The sequence below is a fragment of the Chiloscyllium plagiosum genome, chromosome 8 (assembly GCF_004010195.1).
Source record: "Chiloscyllium plagiosum isolate BGI_BamShark_2017 chromosome 8, ASM401019v2, whole genome shotgun sequence".
Taxonomy (NCBI): domain Eukaryota; kingdom Metazoa; phylum Chordata; class Chondrichthyes; order Orectolobiformes; family Hemiscylliidae; genus Chiloscyllium; species Chiloscyllium plagiosum.
In genome coordinates this window covers 43,056,353-43,065,616 of record NC_057717.1, presented here as the reverse complement: position 1 = coordinate 43,065,616, position 9,264 = coordinate 43,056,353, and the positions used below count along the sequence as shown (strand labels likewise).

Sequence of the window (9,264 nt, the reverse complement as noted above, 5' to 3'; positions counted from 1 at the left end):
AAGTTACAGGGGACTTTTACACATTGTTGATGAAAAGAGCAGTACTAAAGTCCCCCAGATTGAGTGGCTTTCACTGAAAGTTTGTGCTGAATGTTAGCAGTGGGACTGTTCCACCTACCGAATTGTTAAAAACAGGCAAGAAATGTCAGTGAACAGAAGACTTTCAAAATGTATTTGACAGCCTAAATATTTTGTTAACCATTGCCAAAGTATCAGCCACAGCTAATTACAGGAATGATTTCCAGGTGCCTATCGATGCCAGTGATGTGCGTGTCTCTGTTCTTCTGTCCCTCTAATTTCGATCTGTAAACCTGTTTCATTTTTACTCTGTGTTTATGGGGTTTAATTATCAGGATTATTGCGTATTTTTGGAAAAGCATAATTAAGTCTATTTTGGATAACTGAGTTCTGTGGGTATTCTATATTTTGTTCACTGTGTTTCATCCCTTAATATTGCGAATAATTTTCTCTCTGTTTTAAAAACTGGAAGTGAACCTAGCTAAAGTATTCCGAGTAAATTTTACTATAAATTCACCAAAACAAAGAACGACGTTATGCTCTGCATTGCCAGCATAAGAATATTTTGAGTGGTGTGGCCTAGGCAAAACAGGGGTTGTTTTTCTCAGACTAAGCTGGTTGTGAGGAGTCATGATTGACGTGTACGAAATAATGAGGAGCATGGAATGACAGATTGAAGGACACATTTGCTCTTCATCGATCACCAGGTTTTGCAGATTTCATATAAGATGCAGAAAGCTTTGAATAGACTGAAAGGAAACTTTATCAGTCAGCGAGTGGTAGACTCTGGTACTCACTCTCTATAAACATCAGTTGGACAGTTAACCCTTCGTTCTTCTCTGATTGCACTGGCCAAAGAGTTTCGAAAAATTCTCAAAGCCGAGCATTCCCGCGAGCAACGGTTATTCGATCGGTGGCTTTATGAAATGGAAAGGTACCCATGAGTAACGTGCGTGATCATTCAGCTTCCCTCCTGTGATGACGCTGGAACATTGACTCACATGTTCTCGGGGACATTTAATGAAGGCATTCTCGTTCCTGCAGATTAGGAGCGCATGCCTTATTTCGGCTTCAGAAAAGTCAGTTTTCATGCTTGTTAAAAGTCTGCACTGTCTCTGAAACAGGTAGAATTCGAACCTACAATCTCCTGATCCATAGTCAGGCGCGTTATCCATTGCGCCACTGGCCCAATGCACTTGGCCACCTTAAGAGCCGTGATGTTAATACGGACACGGTTAATAGCAGTCATATTCACCAAATGAACAAGCGAGAAAGATAATCACTGTCACTGCTTCAGTTCAATCTTCTTCACCTTTCAAAGCAGCGAATTTCCCAAAAAAAACACATATGTCCTCATGAAGCTAGCATTAACACTCTGACGGTCAGTCATTCAATGGAATCACTGCTGATCTGATGAATTTTGAATCCACTTCTTCAGCATAACTGACGTGAACGTGAGCCTAATTACCATATTGTATAAACCAGTTAATTTTCAGAGAATTCGATGACAGTAACGGCCTTTGCGAGTATACAGGAAAGTGAATACTGTGAACCGAGCAACAAAATCCATTCATGGAAATTAATCCAGTGCAAAGTCAACCATATAAGGGCGGGCAGATGACGTAAAAAATCCTCTACTTCTCTCTGCACAGACTCTTTTCAGAATTCTTCTTTGTAATTTAGACTGTCCCACTTGCAGATATTCTCTCAATCCACAAACAAGTATGTGCTGAAAACTACTTCAGTTAAGATTAAAATAGTTGACTATCTTGACGCCCAGCTGATGTCCCAATATTCCGTGTTCCATGTCAATACAAGTTCTCGCAGGTGAAATTGGAGGTTCCAGCCTGATGTCTCACTGCTTCTTGATGCGTGGGAATTGAAGTCGCTGTCGTTAAGGCGGGTGCTTTTAGCCTCGATATTTCACGCGCCTCTGTGTCATCAGAGAATGGCATTCCGCTCACGGATTGTATTTTCGCAGCCACATGCTCGCGCTCAACGCCATCCCCGTTTCCAATTAGTATGGGTGCAATGCGACTCAATGTCTCTGATTCCACGCCCTTGAACTGGGATGATATGACATGCCATTATATGATAACGTCAATGAGTGAGGAAATTGGTGAAGTAACCGATGTTAAAATGCAGTGTTATTGAGAAATATATTTCAGCAATACCCTGCAGTATCCCATGACCCTTTGACGTTTTGTAGATATCTAGCAAACGTAATCTCCTACAACCTCAGTGTTGCAATCACTACAGTCTCTCAGGACATAGAAGTTAAAGATTCAACCCAATCTCAGTTCCCACATCTCAGTCACTGTTTGACAGGTATTCCTTTGTGCGAGTGGTTCTGTTCCTGGCATAACCTCTGCCACGATACTTATTGCTTTTTGCATCGTGCTTTTCCATGTGGCACCAGGATCATGAAATGGTTCTTCCTTGGCATTGTAAACACAGCAAGTTCTGCTCGAATCACAGTGACAGCAATCGGCATTTTTCCAGTTTTACTCCATGCAATATGTGCTTAGCTAACGCTGGGAAAATCAATTTTCTTTTACATAAAAATTCTCTTCTTGCTAATAAGTTTCCTTCTTCAAACACCCGCTGTCTCACATCTTTGCGTTTCACATATCATAACCACCCTTTATCGGAGAAATCTCTGTCTCCCACGAGAACTAACTCGCCTAAACGTCCACCTTCCCATTTTACTGAGGTATTGTGCAATATAATACTCACATTTACACTGTTCATTCTGTACTGCTACGGTCACTGTTTTGGGTGAAAGTGCGCAATCCCATGGTCAGCATCCTCAAGCAATTCAATCCATTTAGATGCAGCTGTTCTGTAATTAATCCTCGTGGAGCAGCTTTTACTGAATCGGACAATAGATTACTGAAGCATCGGGCTCAGGATAAGTGCACAGCGCAGGATTGAGCAAAAGATGGTTTATTGGAAAAGACAAGTTTCTGTGGCTTTCTCCAGTCATTTATTTCATTTGATCATTCGGTTCCCCCGAAACATTGCGTGCAGTTCTGCAATTCACATTACAGTAGTCATGTGATCGCACTGGAAACCGTGCAGAAATTGACCAAGTTGAAAAGTTTAGGTTATGAAGACAGATTGTTTTGACATTGGTTGTTTTCTTAAGGCAGAGGAAACTGTGAGGATACATGTTTCATATGCACTAAATAATGAGCGACATGGACAATGCAGACTAAAAGAAACGTTTCCCCTTGACCGATCAACAGGGGCATAGACTGAAGTTAAGACGTGGAAAGGATTGAGGAGATATGTAGAAAAATCTCATCAGCAAGCGGATTCACTGTCTGAAGAGATGCATAGAGGCGAACTCACATAACCTTCAGAAATACACGGATCTAAACTTCAGTTGTTAATGCATACAAGGCCAAGTAATGAAAATGAATAAAGATAGTCAAGCGATTGCATTTGACGAAAGAATGTACAACATCCTTGAAGGCTGTCATTTTACACATACGTGGTATTCCTGAAGCTGTCCGTGGTGGGCTTGCATTTCCATTTTTTTAGCTTTCCTCGCTGTGACCCGGCTTTGATTCTCAGTCCGGGAGTTGGGGGTTTGTTTCGATTCTGACAGCGACATCAGCAAAAGCAGACCACCTGCAAGTGGAGTCCTTTTAGTACCTCAGATCAATTAATGACGTCGAGAAATGAGAGACTTTGTCCCAGCCTCTTAAAGAAGTGGGACAGTGTCTCGGCAGTCTCTGCTCATGCAGACAGTTCACTCTCCATTCTCCTCAGATTCCACTTCCTGAGGACTTTCCCAAAATTGTCAAAGCTGAGACTTGGCTCTGTGTCTTGTATCCTTGACAATCACAGGTGCCGCAGTGAACCTGGGAAGGTTGAAAGGTGTAAAGGGCAGCGTGAGGGACGAATTCAGTTTTCCCTCCAGTGATGACTCTGGGATATTGACTCTGACTTTCGCAGGGACATTTAATGAAGGGACTCTTGTCCCTGCAATTCAAGGGGAAAACCTCATTTCGGCTTCAGAACAGTCAGCTGTGAGTGCAATAAAGTCAGCGCTGCCCACAAGCCAGGTTGGAATCGAAACTCCACACAGCAGATCTGTAGTTAGGCATGTCATCCATTATGCCACTGGCCCGATGTAGGTGCTACATTGTGCGGTAAATTAACTTGTATGTGAATTTGAAGCCTTCCAGTCTTGCTCTTGAACCAAGTCGAAACCTTAACTACAATCTCTGGACCGTAACCAAGCGCATTATCCATTGTGACACTATGCTCGCGCGTGCTTGAGGTTGGCATTCTGCAGAGTTGTGATCTAAACACGGACATGACCAATCGTACTCATGTTCACAAGTTGAATAACCAGGAAAGATAACCACCGTTACCGCTTCATTCCAATGCTCCACTCTTTGTGCAGCGGGAGGTTTTGTAACGAAAAGACATTCATCCTCATGAAGCTTCCATTCATTTTGTGTCTACTCAGCCATTCAATGGGATCTCCGCTCATCTGATGAATTTCAAATTCACTTCACTGATTTTGCTCCATCACTTTTGATAAACTAATGCCTAATCACAACATCGTATTCAAGCTAATTTTCGAAGTCTGAAAGTATTTTAACGACCTGTGCGAATTTGCAAGAAAATGAATAAAATGAAATGAGCAAAAAAATTCCCTTTCTGCCCAGAGCAGAGTTAGCCATATGAGATAGCTCAGAGAGCGAAAAAATTACCTCCGTTTCTCTCAGTGCAGATGTCAATAGAAGCTGCTCCAGATACAGTTGGAACTTCCAGATGGAAATCCCAATGCTTCCTGCTTCGTGTCAATGCTTCCTGCTTCGCTGGCTCATCCTCATCCGCATTTCCAGTTTGATCATCGCTGCTGCACCACACAGTTTCTCGTATTTCAGGCCTGAAACCTGGCTGAAACTTTATTGCTGGAACAGCACAGCAGGTCAGGCAGCATCTAGGGAACAGAAGATTCGACGTTTCGGGCACATGCCCTTCTTCATGTGCCCGAAACGTCGAATCTTCTGTTCCCTAGATGCTGCCTGACCTGCTGTGCTGTTCCAGCAATAAAGTTTCAGCTTTGATCTCCAGCGTCTGCAGACCTCACTTTCTCCTCCAGGCCTGAAACCTGGCACTATATGATATTCCACAGCTGTGGTCACTTCCTTGTATGACGAAATTGGTAAAGTAACCAATGGTAAACTACATTTCTTTTGCAGAAATACATTCCAGCAATTCCCTACGCTATTCCCTGACGCTTTCATTTTCTGGAGAACTATATCAATCTTCGCCTTCAACAATCTAAGTGATGAAATATCCATCGGCTCTAGAGATACCGAAGTTCACCATTCAGCCAACCATGAGTTTGCATGTCTCAGTCACTGTTTGTCAAGTATTCCTACTGTTCATGTAGACCTGATCCTAACATGTCCTCTGCCACTATCTTTACTGCTTTTTGCATCATGCTATTCCATGCGGTGCCGGTATCGTGCAGTGGTTAGCTCTTTGCGTTGTGGCAGCAGAAAGATCATCTGCAATTTGACTTCCAGTATTGTCACTTGTTAGCGTTTTATGCAGTGTAAGACATGCTTAACAAAAGCAGGAGCGAATCAATCTTTTTTGACATGAAAATATTCGTCGAGATGATGATTTTGCTCCTTCAAACCCTCGCCCTTTCACATCTCTGCTGTCTATGTATCTTGATTCAAAGCCACCAATTCTCGGAGATTTCTCCCCATCCCACGATCAGTAAACATGCTTTAGGTCCCTCCTCCAATTTCACTGAGGCATTTGGCAATCAAGTACTCGTATTGACATTGTTCAGTCTGTGCAGCTGTAGTCAATTTTGTTGGGCGAACGTGATCAAATACCACAATTAGGACCTTAAAACTAGTCGATCCGTTTACATACTGCTGTTGTGAGATCAGTGCTCATGAAGCAATTTTTACTGACATGTTGCGGACATGACTGGAACATCAGGCTCAGGAAAATGACACAATGCATATTCAGCAAAGGGTGTTATTTTTTTTTTGGAAACGATCAGTTTTTCTGTTCTAATTTCAATGGAGAAGAGGAGATTGTGAGGAAACATGATTGAAATGTGCAAAGCAATGAGAGATAAAGACATGTTCGGCTGAAAGAAATGGTTCCTCACGGACAAACGTCAAGTGGTGTAGATTAAATGTACGAGGCAGAACGTTTTCAGTAGATAAGCAGTAAAAACTTTATCCACCAGTGGTGGTGGATATATCTGCAACTCATTGTGATGAAATCAATACAACCTTCAGAGGTATTCAATCTGTATTTGTGATGCTAAGGCATACAAGGCAAAGGGATGGAAAGTGGAATTAGGATAGTGAAGTGGTTGTTTCTGCAAAGAACGCGTCCAACACATTTGAGGCCTGTCACTCTATGTGCATATGACCGCTGTACTCGTCCCTGGTCGTGTCGTGGTTTTGAATTGGCACTTTTACCACTGCGGCCCGGGATCAATTCCCAGTAAGGGCTGTTTTGTTCAGCATCAACAGCACGGGCTTCTGTGATAGGATTCCTTTCAATGCTTCGAATCAATCAATGGCTCCACGAACATCAGAGTCAATGTTTCAGCCTCTTAAAGTAGGAGAAGGTGCCTCGGCACTCCATGAACCAACATGAGACTGAGATACTTATTTTGTTTCCTTGCCATTACGAGGAGCCGCAGCGATTGGGTCGATGGCCTCAGTGAAATTGATAAGTGCCGATTTGCAGTGTGTTGGACTATTTGGTCTTCCTCACTTGTGATGACGCTGCGACATTGACGATGATGTTTTCCGGGGTGTGTACTGAAAGAGATTCTTGTGTCTGCATGTAAGGAGCTCAAACTTCATCTCGGCTTCAGAACAATGAGGAAGATTAGGTTGTGAGATTAATAAATACCTGCGTTAACCTCAAGGTAGAGAGGAGTGAAACGTACAATGTACTGATCTTGAGTCAGGCACGTTAGACTTTGTGCCACTTGCCCCATATGTTCTTCACGCTTTCATGCTTCAGAGTTGTGATGTTAACATGGAAAGGAGAAATAGCAGTCATATTCAAAAATTTAACCACGAAAGAAAATCACCACCACTGCTACAGTCCAATCCTCATCACTTCGTGTTTCAGCGCGATTCATAATGAAAACATATCTGTCATGAAGAAATTTCCATTCAGCCTCTTGTCTGTTCAGTCATTGAATGGGATCATCGTTGATCTTGTAAATTTCAACATCAGTTTCCTGCTTTTCCTCCATAAATCAAGATAAACGCGAGCATAATGTCAACATCAAATACAGGCATAGAGTCAGAGAGATCCACAGCATGGAAACAGACCCTTTGGTCCAACTCGTCTAAGCTGACCAGATATCCGAACCCAATCTAGTCCCATCTGCCATCACCCCGTCCATATCCCTCTAAACCATTTCTATTCGTATATCCATCCAAATGCCTCTTAAATATTGCAATTGTACCAGCCTCCACCACTTCCTTTGGCAGCACATTCCATACACTTATCACTCTCTGTGTGAAAACATTGCCCAGTCGGTCTCATGTATGTCTTTCCCCTTTCACGCTAAAACTATGCCCTCTAATTTTGGACTCACAGACCACAGGGAAAAGACTTTTTCTATTTACCATATATTTGACCCTCATAACTTTGAAATCCTCTAACAAGTCACGCCTCAGCCTCCGACGCTCCAGGGAAAAAAATCCCCAGCCTGTTAAGCCTCTCCTTGTATCGCAAATCGTCCAACCTTGGCAAAACCCTCATTTTTTTTTCGAACCCTTTCAAGTTTCCTAATTTCTTTCCGATAGGAAGGAGAGAAGATATGCACGCAATATTCCAACAGTGGCCTAACCAATGTCTTGTACAGCCGCAACATGACCTCCCAACTCATGTACTCAATACTTTGACCAATAAAGGAAAGCATACCAAACGCGTTCTTCACTATCCTATCTACCTGGACTCCACTTTTAAGTTAAATTTCAAATATCAGAATTCGATGAACCTGCACTCAAGGTCTCTTTGTTCAGCAACACTCCCTCGGACATTACCATTAAGTACGGAAGTCCTGTTATGATTTGCTTTCCCAAAATGCAGCACCTCACATTTATCTGAATTAAACTCCATCTGCCACTTCTCAGCCGATTGGCTGAACTGGTCAAGCTCCTGTTCTAATCTGTGGTAACTCTCTTTGCTGTCCACTACACCTCCAATTAAATGACAAAAAGTAGAGGAACCAGCACTGATCCTTGTAGCACTCCACTGGTCACGGGACTCCAGTCTGAAAAACAACCCTCCAGCACCACCCTCTTTCCTCTCCCTTTGAGGTAGTTATATACCGTTAATTTTTGGAAATTTAGTTTGCTTTAATAACTTGTATGGGTTTCCGGTAATTTAATATCATGACATGAGCTGAAAATTACTTGCTGCAATTTAACCAAATACGCAGTCAGTCTTAGGATAAAAGGCAGAAAAAGAAAATATTACCTACGTTTCTTTCTGCCCAGATTCTCCTCCACGAGCTGAATCTTTGCCACGTTTTCCCTTATTTTTGCGAGATTTCCCTGGGACAGATATTCACTCAATCTACAAACATGGGTCCTGCTAAATACTACTTTAATTCAGATTAAAGTAACTGAGTATCCTTTCTCCAACTTGATGTCTCATTGCTCCGTGCTCCTTATCAATACAATCGGCTCCAGGTGAGGTGGGAACTTCCAGCCTGCTGCCACAATGCCCCCTGCTTTATGACAACAGAAGCTGCTCCATATAAATTGGAGGTCCCAATCTGATATCACAATGCTCCTTGCTTCATGACAATACAAGGTATTACAGGTGAGGTTGGAGTCCCAGCCCCGGAATATCATGCGCCTTTATACCGTCACAGCGGGCTCGTCCTCATGCCCATTTCCAGTTTGATCTTCGCTGCTGCGCCACTCAGTCTCTCTTAGTTTAGCCCTGGGAACACGAGATTATATGATATTCCGCAACACTGGTTACTTTCGCAGAATATCACACTTCTCCATTTCATAAATAAATTTTCAAACCAACGCACTTTCAGAGATTTCTCTCCCTTGCCAGGTCACTTACCCTCCTTTACATCACTCCTGCCATTTCACGGAGGCATTTCATAATCAAACGCACGCATCGGCACCATTCTGTCTGTGCTGCTGCCGTCACTCTTGATGGGTAAGCATGTCCCATCCCATCATCGTGAACTTGAAA

At 42.7% G+C, this 9,264-nt stretch overlaps 1 non-coding gene across 1 annotated transcript; it reads right to left on the bottom strand.

The window, feature by feature from the left end:
• Window positions 1-1,134: 1,134 nt before the first annotated feature.
• On the bottom strand, window positions 1,135-1,207 carry trnah-aug. Its single transcript has one exon. It is a non-coding gene; the product is annotated as a tRNA-His (tRNA).
• Window positions 1,208-9,264: the final 8,057 nt, after the last annotated feature.